The sequence below is a fragment of the Gekko japonicus genome, unplaced genomic scaffold (assembly GCF_001447785.1).
Source record: "Gekko japonicus isolate JY-2015 unplaced genomic scaffold, Gekko_japonicus_V1.1 scaffold1053, whole genome shotgun sequence".
In the NCBI taxonomy this organism is placed as follows: domain Eukaryota; kingdom Metazoa; phylum Chordata; class Lepidosauria; order Squamata; family Gekkonidae; genus Gekko; species Gekko japonicus.
In genome coordinates, this window is record NW_015177042.1 from 294,757 (window position 1) to 303,819 (window position 9,063).

The 9,063-nt window shown below is 50.2% G+C and overlaps 1 pseudogene; it reads right to left on the reverse strand.

Annotated features, from left to right (window-relative positions):
• LOC107124586 overlaps positions 1 to 8,844 on the reverse strand; it is a 175,474-nt pseudogene extending 166,630 nt beyond the window's left edge.
• Positions 8,845 to 9,063: the final 219 nt, after the last annotated feature.

Genomic DNA, 9,063 nt, shown 5'->3' on the forward strand with positions numbered 1-9,063 from the left:
GCGAGTATCGCGGGTCCCCCTCTTGTAGGGTCTATTTCTTAAGAAACCAAAGCTGAAGACCCCCGCATGTGCAACCTACCTAGGGGGATGACAGCCGTGGAAGATGCCATAATAACCCAGTAAGCACTATATCGACATATGCCTTGACGGTCCTTTCCCGATCTGGAAGCAGGAAGACCTTGGCTCATAAAGAGTCTAAAGACTCCCCAATAAACTGAACCTGGTGGGAAGGTTCCAAATGAGAGTCCCCCATGTTGACCATCAAGCCTTATCTTGTACAGGTAGAAAGGATTACCTCTTAAGTCTGTCCTCAGGAGTTCTTGGGAGGGGCAACCACAAGCCAATGAAGCACGCTGAATTAGAAACGCTCGCTTGAATCATTGTTCTGGATCGTTTGTGGAAAGCCAGGAGAGTGGGAGTCTTCCTGACTTCCTCAGGCAGGCCATTCCTTAAGGTGGGGGCCACAACAGCGAAGGCACGTGTATGGGCGGTTGTTGATTTTGCCCATTTGCAGGTTGGCACCTGCAGAAGACCTCACTCAGAAGAGCGAAGCTGTCCTGGTGGCACATAGTGGGAGAGGCAATCTCGCAAATAGGAGGGTCCAAGGCCATGAAGGGCTTTGTATGTAATAAGCAAGACTTTAAATTGAGCCCAGTAACTGATGGGCAGCCAGAGGAGTAACTGCGGAATGGGAATAATATGCATGCCCCATCTTTTTTTTTTTTTTTTGCTGTCAAGTCAGAGCTGACGTCTGGTGACCCTGTAGGGTTTTCAAGGCAAGAGACATCCAGAGGTACTTTGCCATTACCTGCCTCCATGTCACAGCCCTGGTATTCCTTGGAGGTCTCCCATGGTTGACTCAGGCTGAGTCGGTTGAAATTAAACCCGGCGAAGACGGAGGTCCTGGGCCTGTGTCGGACCGGCCGGGAGTTAGGGCTCCTTCTCCCGACCTTCGGCGGGGTGCCTTTGGTGCCTGTGCGGGAGGTTAGGAGCTTAGGAGTGCTCCTGGACTCTTCATTGACAATGGAGGCCCAGGTGGCAGCCACTGTGAGGTCAGCCTTTTACCACCTACGGCTGGCCCGGCAGTTGGTCCCCTACCTCAGCCGCGAGGACCTGGCCACTGTGATCCACGCGACGGTCACCTCGAGGCTGGACTACTGTAATGCTCTCTACTTGGGGCTGCCTTTGTTGCAAATCCGGAAGCTGCAGCTAGTGCAGAATGCTGCGGCTAGGCTGCTGATGGGTCTCTCGAGGAGGGACCACATCCGGCCGGTGCTGCAAGCGCTGCACTGGCTGCCTATAGCATACCGGGTTCGTTTCAAAGTGCTGGTTCTTACCTTTAAAGCCCTGAATGGCCAGGGTCCAGCCTACCTGAGGGACCGCCTCTTCCCGTATGTTCCCCCAAGAGCGCTGCGATCAGGGAGTCTGGACCTCCTTGAGGTTCCAGGCCCCCGGGACATCAAGCTTGCCCTAACCAAGGCCAGGGCTTTTTCGGTGGCGGCTCCTACCTGGTGGAATGAGCTCCCGGCGGAGATCAGGGCCCTGCGGGACCTAGTGCAGTTCCGCAGGGCCTGCAAGACGGAGCTCTTCCACCAGGCATTTGAGTAGGAGCCGCCGCCGTTGCCACTATACCACCATCGTGGCCGACTTACCATCTACCTGGCCTTGGACGGGGGCAGTCGTTGCCCAGAAGTGGAACATCATCCTGGCGCTCCCGCGTTTACACCATCGGCCGCCAGTGAGGGACATCTTCCATCTTGAACTTTTAAAATGAACTTTTATAACTAACTGTAGAGCACCATTTTAGCTTGTATTACTGATGTTTTAATTGTAACTTATGTTTTATTTCCGGCGTTGCCGCTTGTTCGCCGCCCTGGGCCGCACGGGTAGGGCGAGATATAAATCCAATATAAATAATAATAAAAAAAATACTAGCCAGGGCCAACCCTGCTCCGCTTCCGAGGTCTGACGAGATCAGGCTACCTGGGCTATTGATCCAGCTCCCAAAAATACCCGAGTTGCAGCATTCCGCACCAACTGGAGTTTCCGGATTGATTTTTGAGGGAAGACCAATGGACTGGACATTACAGTAGTCTAGCCTGGATGTCATCACAGTGTGGATCCAGGTGGCCAGATCAGCCGTATCAAGGGGAGGGACCATCATATGGGCTAGGCTGAGTTGGGAGAAAACATTATTTGGAGAGATGTAAACTCGCTTCTTCAGCAGTCCTGTTGAATGTGGTATAACCCCAAGGCTCTTAAACGATGTCAGCAAGGGTCAGCCGAACTCCATCAGAAGTGGGGAGCATAATGTCATTCAAGATCTCCACCTTGCCAGCCAACATTACCTTTGTCTTTTCAGGGATTAGTTGCAGTTTGTTCGCTCTTAGCCAATCTATCACAGCCTAGCTAGACAGCAATTTAGAATTTATAAGGCCATAAAATCCAAAGCAGCTATTTTCTCCAGGGGAACTGATCTCTGCTGTCTGGAGTTCTGTTGCAACTCTGGGAGATCTCCAGATCTCACCCTAGGCCTGGCAGCAACCACTGGGTGACTTCATGCCACCTGACCTGCATGACTCACCTAGGACTGGTTGCTGGATCCTGTTCAACAGCAGCTACCCTATGAAAGCCAGTATGGTGCACTGGTCAGAACTTCAGTCGCAGAGACTCAGGTTTGAATCCCCATCTTGCTGTGGAAGCTCACTGCATGAATTGGGCCTAGTTACATAGTTTCAGCCTAACCTACTTCACAGGGTTGTTGTGAGGATGAAAAGGAGGAGAGGAGAAAGGTACAAGTTCCTTTGGTCCCCACTGTGGACAAAGGCAGGGTATACATGAAGTAAATAAATAATAAATATAGCTGAAGATAAGAGTAGCTAAAAGGTAGGCTGGTGAATGGCTGAGAAGGAATGAGGCAGGGAAATGGAGATGATAGGGGGGTTGATAAGAGGAGGGATAGAGGAAATAGTGTGGGGGCAGAGGGAAAAGTGAGGTGCCCCTGCCGAGTCCTTGAGGGTTCCCTACCATACAGGTTCACCTGGCCCAGTGGCCGGCATCACAGAACTGGGCCATAGTTTTTCTAGGTAGAGAATGCTGGAGGGGGGAGAGAGGGAAAGCTGAAGACAGGGGCAGAAAAATATAGGTTGGCTGTGGGGTAGGAAAGAGAGAAGGAAACATGAAAAGAGGAGATGCCATGGGGTCTTTCAGAAAAGTGAAACATGAAATAGTGGGGGAGGGGGAAATGAGATGCATCCCACAAGTCCTTGCTAGTTCCCACTTGGAAATAAACAAATAAATACAGAAGTCCTGAGACATCTGTATCAAACCTATCACATGCATCTATTCGAAGAAGGGCCTCCCCACAAAAATATTTAATCCTTACAACTATCTGGCAAGGTCTGTTAGCTTGAAAATGTGACAGGCTAAAGAGTATCCAAAGACCTTCCAAGCCTACAGTGAATTTGAACCCAGGTCCACCAATGCAACACTGGCTCTTGAACTTAACTGAGCCACATCATGAATGGGGGCAAACTGGGTCGTGTTCATTCATGGGGATCAGTCATGGCCCCAGGTATGAGTCTCACGTGTCTGCAAGAGGATTTCTTATTGAGAACTTTATACACAAGTGAAAAAAGACATGCCACACTTACCTTTGACACAAAACCCTGCAGAAAATACAGTCTGATTTCCCGGCAATAATCTCCTTAATGAGCTATGACCCTTCCTTAGCCGAGTTTTATTTTCTCTGATTCATTACAAAATAATTAATCTAGGGTTGCCAACTCCCTCGAGGGAAAAAGTGTTCTCTCCCTTTAACAGAGGCACTATGGGACATTATTTATCTCTTCAGATGCCCATTTCCACACACTAAGCCTCTGGGGGAAAGGCAGGATTTTAGCAACTCTAATGTAGATACCGTTCCAAATTAAAGTAGTGAGATGAAATTTCTCAGCCAGCTGCATAAAGACACAGTCTCCAAGGAGGAATTCAAGGGGAGCTCAGAGGAGTTGAGAGAGTTGGGGAGTAAGGCTTAGCCCAGGGCTCAATCCAGGTCATTTCTGGCTCAGGGAGTTGGGTGGGGGTCAGAGCAGGAGGAGAGAATCTTACTTCTCTTTCCTATTCTCTCTGGGATAACCTGGGGGTGGGGGTGGAGGACAATTGGGATTGTGGAATTTGTGTCCCACAAGGTTCCCCTGCCCAACTCCATTTTCACAATACTGGATGATACTGGGGTTATGATCCCTTAGAACTTACTTGTTGGGGGAACACAGGCTTTTCCTTTCAACCAAAATAAATCATACTGACAGAATGCTTTCGCCTTCAAGGTGCTGAGACCCCAAAAAACTCACAGCAGGCTGGGGAAGGATTAGGGTTGAGTGATGCCTCTCTAGAACTGCTTGTCAAATAAAAATGTTTGCGAGTTAAGGTCACACTATGTTTATGTCAGTAGCAGACTAAGCCTCTGGCTAGGTGAACTAGGCGCTTGCCTAGGGCGCGCCAGCTCTCAGGGGCGCCAAACTGCGCCCCACCACCCCGCCAAAAGCCCCCCTGCTGCCACCACCCTAACCGGGCGCTGCCGCCATGGTGACTGGCGAGCGAGCAGAGGCGGGAAGCGCTGGGGGTTGCGCCCTCCGGCCCCACGGCAGCTGAGTCCCCCCTCCCAGCGAGAGAGAAAAGAAAGGCGGCGGGGATCGGGTCTCTGCCTGCCCGCCCGCCCCTCTCGCGTGCGCGCGCTCTCTCTCTCTCTGCGGCAAGGGAGGGAAGCAGGGGAGGGAGGGAAGCAGGGGAGGGAGGGAGGGAGGGAGGGAGGGAGGAAGGCGGCGAGGAGGCAGAGGGCGCCATGGGGGGCTCCTCTTTCTCCTTCTCCTTCTCCCGGCGCTCCAGTGGGCCAGCTGCCCTGGAGCAGTGAGGCTGCTGCTACCGCCTCCTCCTCCACTGCCGCGGCCCACCTGCAGCTCCATGGCCCCAGCAGCCAGCCGGCCAGACTCTGCTCCAGAAGCCCGACGACGACGCTGCTCGGCTCTGCTCAGCAGCAGCACCTGGGGCTCCGGAGACCCTGCCGCCTCTGCCGCGACAGCTCCCTGCACATGGCGCCCGATCCCCGACCGACCAACCAACTACCTGGCCAACTAGCCAGCTGCGCCACTGCCCGGGCAGCTCCGCCCCTCCGTGCCGCCTGCCCCCGAGCCAGACCCGCCCTGCCCCGAGAACCCCGCCGCCACCTTCTTCTCCGAGCATGTGCAGAGTGCTGGCCACCAGGCCTCCCCCCCCCCCCCCCCCCCCCCCCCCCGGGCGCGCTTCTCCCCCCACACGGCTTGCGCGCCCGGCCTCACCCGCCCTCCCCCTCCCCCCTGGGGGGAGGAGGAGGCGAGGCGGCAGCAAAAGGGTCTCCAGGCTCCACTGGGAGGTTGGCATCTGCGCCTCGCCTAGGGCACAGACACACCTCGAGCCGGCCCTGGTAGCAGAGAGGCTGTAGGTATCTGTTACCCTCACCCTGTCTATTTCTTCAAAGGATTTGGGAAATAAAGTGTTTTTGCCGGTTTTGTAGATGTCAGAAAGAGTTAGATTAGCAGATAACCTGAAGTAGCGGGTTTCACAGAGGAGGGCAACAACTAAAAAGGCCCTCCTTTGCGAAACTACTTTCTTTGTGTGAACATTTTAGTTTTATTAAAGGGATAAAACTAGAAAGACATACAGAAAAAGTAAAAACTTCCAAAACCAAATGCCATAAGATAAAGGAAAAGGAAAAGGGGAAGGGGATATAAAAGGCTTCCGATTTTCTCTGCAACAAATATAATTTTGATTACAAAATTTTCCTTGCTTATAATTACAAACATGAAATCTCTCTTTTCACTTCCTTTAGGCATATTTCTTTGTCAGAAAGACCACAAAACATCAATTCACCCTTATCTTTTTTCATGCAAAAAGTCAAACCAGTCTCTAAAAATGGCCTGTCTTTTCCCTAACTAGTACTGTAAGTTTAGCCATAGTGGCAAAGTATTCTTCTACTGTGGGTATTGTCGGACATTGCCATTTTTATGTGTATTGTCACTGTAACTACTTCATGAGCCTTTCTGAACCTCCAGCACCTGGGTGTCTGAAGAAGACCCTCATCAGAACCAGTTATAGGAAAGTTTGACCTCTGTATGGATTATCTGGAGAACATGAAAACCGGGTCAGTGCCTCAAGCTCTTGCTACACACTGAGCATTTATGAGGTTCCTCCCTTGCGTGGACTCCTAAAGGAACCATGAGCTGATCTAGAATCTCCTTCAACCAGCAGAGCCCATTGTTGCTTTTTCCCGTGAGATCTATTTGAGGCCTTCAAACATGGTGTCATGATCTGTGCAGGACTGGGAGCAGGGCCTAATGCGGTCTGGTTCTAGGAGAGACCTGCATGGCAGTGAGCAGACAGCCCACAGTCCCCATAAGGCTTAGCAACGGGCTATAGCCAATGAGAGAGGGAGATTCTGTGAGGAGACTGTTGAACTGGTGAGGAGAGTCGGTCTTAGCCAACTGAAGAAACACAGGGTGTTATTTCGGGTCTCTCTCTGTGGCCTTGTCTCACTGTGGGGACAGGCTGGTCTGGGAGAGAGGAAGATCTCCACTGGGCTCAGTGTGAGTGCTAGGCAGGCTGTGTGCCTGGAAGTAGAGCAGGTAGCTGCGTTAGTTTATGTTTATTTTTCCTTTTCACACTGCTATACCCTTTTTAAGCACCTTCCCTTGTCTTGTTTTCCCTGCCCCAGTGTTGTTTTATAAAACCCTTTATGTTTAAAGTTTTTTTCTCTGCCTGAGTCAATCATGCCTGTGTTTCTCAGCTGTAAAGGGGCATTTGAAAGGTCTTGGGAAGGTACCCTAGGCCTTCTCGAGGGACCATAAGTCCAGGGTGGTGGCGGCGGAAGGCGGAGACCCTGGGGTCATGACACATGACTAAAGCTCCCTCCACAGTCCTAGGATTTTTAATATTCCTAACTGGTTAGGGTAAGCTTTCTGTGTAAATTCAAGCTTTCTACAAGAGTTTATATAGTGTCAATGCTTTTTAAGGTCTGTTATTGTACTAAAGGTGTGAAATAAGAGAAAAGTTTTTCCATGAGCAAAGCAGTTACATGGTTTCTCCTCATGTGAGTTCATAGATTGCCATGAAACTCCCCACTCTGAGCATTCAAAAAGTTTTTTCTCTGTGAGGGTTCACTAATGCCATTGAAAACAGCTACTGTTACTCAATGTCTTTCCACACTCTGAGCACTCAAAACGTTTCTTCCATGTGTGTGTTCTTAGGCCCTGTTGAAGATGGCAACTCAAATGGAAACTCTTTCCACACTCTGAGCATTCAAAAGGTTTCTCCCACATGAGTTCTCTGATGCTGTTGAAGATGGTGACTTCGACTAAATTTCTTTCCACACTCTGAGCATTCAAAAGGTTTCTCCCCTGTGTGGGTTCTCTGATGCAGTTGAAGGCTGCCACTTCTACTGAATCTCTTTCCACACTCTGAGCACTCAAAAGGTTTCTCCCCTGTGTGGGTTCTCCAATGCTTTTGAAGGCTGCCACACTCACTGAATCTCTTCCCACACTCTGAACATTCAAAAGGTTTCTCCCCTGTGTGGGTTCTTACATGGCTGTGAAGATGGCCACTCAATCTGAATCTCTTCCCACACTCTGAGCATTCAAAAGGTTTCTCCCCTGTGTGGGTTCTTCGGTGCCCTTGAAGAGCGCCACTGTGACTGAATCTCTTTCCACACAATGAGCATTCAAAGGGTTTCTCTGCTGTGTGGGTTCTCTGATGCTGTTGAAGATTACTACTCTGGCTGAACTTCTTTCCACACTCTGAGCATTCAAAAGGTTTCTCCCTCGTGTGGGTTCTGTGATGCACCTGAAGACTGTCATTCCAACTGAATCTCTTTCCACACTCTGAACATTCAAAAGGTTTCTCCCCCGTGTGGATTCTTTGGTGCAGTTGAAGATTGCCATTCTGACTGAATCTCTTTCCACACACTGAGCATTCAAAAGGTTTCTCCCCCGTGTGCGTTCTCTGATGCTTTTGAAGATTGCCACTCTTACTGAACTTCTTTCCACACTCCAAGCATTCAAAAGGTTTCTCCCCTGTGTGGCTTCTTTGGTGCATTTGAAGAGTGCCACTCTGTCTGAATCTCTTTCCACACTCTGAGCATTCAAAAGGTTTCTCCCCTGTGTGGATTCTTTGGTGCAGTTGAAGAGTGCCACTCTGACTGAATCTCTTTCCACACTCTGAGCATTCAAAAGGTTTCTCCCCTGTGTGAGTTTTCTGATGCTTTTGAAGATAGCCACTCAACCTGAACCTCTTTCCACACACTGAGCATTCAAAGGCCTTGTCTGCTTTGTGGGTTCTCCGATGCTTTCGAAGATTGTCACGCTTACCAAATTTCTTTCCACACTCTGAGCATTCAAAAGATCTCTCCCCTGTGTGGTTTCTTTGGTGCAGTTGAAGATGACAACTCTGACTGAATTTCTTCCCACACTGTAAGCATTCAAAGAGTTTCTCCCCTGTGTGGGTTCTCTGATGCTGTTGAAGATTCTCCCTCTCACTGAATCTCTTTCCACCCTCTGGGCATTCAAAAGGTTTCTTGCCTCTGTGGGTTCTCAGATGCCGTTGAAGAGTGCCATTCTGACTGAATCTCTTTCCACACTCTGAGCATTCAAAAGGTTTCTCCCCCGTGTGGGTTCTTTGGTGCAGTTGAAGAGTGCCACTCTGACTGAATCTCTTTCCACACTCTGAGCATTCAAAAGGTTTCTCCCCTGTGTGGGTTCTCAGATGCCGTTGAAGAGCGCCACTCTGACTGAATCTCTTTCCACACTCTGAGCATTCAAAAGGTTTCTCCCCCGTGTGGGTTCTTTGGTGCAGTTGAAGAGCACCACTCTGACTGAATCTCTTTCCACACTCTGAGCATTCAAAGGCCTTGTCTGCTCTGTGAGTTCTCCGATGCTTTTGAAGATTGTCATGCTTACCAAATTTCTTTCCACACTCTGAGCATTCAAAGGCCTTGTCTGCTCTGTGAGTTCTCCGATGCTTTTGAAGATTGTCATG